Genomic DNA, 1,487 nt, shown 5'->3' on the forward strand with positions numbered 1-1,487 from the left:
AAAAATTGTATCACTTAGTAGTAAGAACATTACAACCAGAGCCTAGAAAAGATGCTCATGGTGTACCTATAATCTTAATACCAGAGGTAGAGAGGATGATGCCTATGTCATTATCATGTAGGGGTGTCTTTGCAGTTAGCTAAATCTTTACTAAAGACAGCACAACCTCCATGATCTGACTTGTTAAAAGCATCTAAAATCTTGCAACTGTTAACCCATGTGGATGCATATAAGCCCACTCTGAGTTGAAGCATGCCAGGACTTGACCTGCTGCTGAGGAGGGGTACAGAAGGGGCAACCAACAAAGCCAATACCCCAGGGACTACCTAGTTCTTAGGAAGCCTATTTTAATAGCAGTGAATTGCAGCAATGACACAGGTTCTTTTGCAGGGGGCTTCTGAATGATTCAGGAAGTTTCTTTAGATACTTTTGCTCTGTGACATTCTTCTGGTTACAAGTCTTTTTAAGCAAAGAGCTATATCCAACAGCAGCAAAAAACGAAGCACAGTAAGCAAGAACCCGAGATGCCTTCATTAGGAGGTCTGAGCCAATGTCCCATTCAGGATTTGCTGAGTGATAAAAATAAATGCAGGGCTTTTAGGGAATTCCTGACCTTCTTCTAAACTCTTTGTGAGCTGAGAATTTGTGAGCAGATAGCCCAGGAAGGGGACTTTTGCATGTCTAGCCAGTTCTTCCCCACCTCCCTTAAAGAAAATATTAGTGTTCTATGAACAATGTTGACAAGTGAAACCACTTATATGCTCCACTATTCCAGTCACTCACAGCCCTGTCTTCTTGCAAAAAGTTAGTTCTCTCCTGAATCACTCACAGGTATTACCGAGAATATAATAACCAGCATAGCTGGTTATAAAGACTAAGGGTTTCCACAGCAGAGATGTGCTCATCAAAGGTTCCTAGCAATATATTCATGTTGAGATAGTCCAGGTCATTTCAGGCCACATCAAAGACAAAGTGTTTTATCAATGAGCTTTTCCTGGGGCCTACCTATACCACAATCTCATCTGGCTTTTCCAGTAGGAAAACCACAGACATGAGGGAGATGGTTTGCTCTTAGTCCACAAATACAGGCACCCAAATATTGTCACTCTGGTACACAGTGTAGATAAGGGAAGAATTTAGTTCAAAATAAGACATAAGGAACATTGTGAGATGTAAAATAGATAACTCTGATTACATTAAGTTGAAAAGGTTTTGCACAAACAAAATCAATGCAACCAAGATTAAAAGGCAAATAAGAAGCTAGGGGGAAAAATCTTTGTAGCAAATTTCTCTAACAAAGGCCTTATTTCTCAAATAAATAGAAAAGAATACAAAGCATCCTCCAAATGGCAAATTGTCAAAGGATATGAATAGGCAATTCTTAGATAAAGAAATCAAATCTATCTTTAGTCACATGAAAAAATGTTCTAAATTGCTGTTAATTAGAGAAATGCAAATTGAAACAATTCTGAGATCACACCTATCAG

General features: G+C 38.8%; 1 pseudogene; it reads right to left on the reverse strand.

Moving 5' to 3' along the window:
• Positions 1-533: 533 nt before the first annotated feature.
• On the reverse strand, positions 534-1,164 carry LOC100617622 (cytosolic Fe-S cluster assembly factor NUBP2-like; annotated as a pseudogene).
• Positions 1,165-1,487: the final 323 nt, after the last annotated feature.

Source organism: Monodelphis domestica, chromosome 1 (assembly GCF_027887165.1).
Source record: "Monodelphis domestica isolate mMonDom1 chromosome 1, mMonDom1.pri, whole genome shotgun sequence".
Classification (NCBI taxonomy): domain Eukaryota; kingdom Metazoa; phylum Chordata; class Mammalia; order Didelphimorphia; family Didelphidae; genus Monodelphis; species Monodelphis domestica.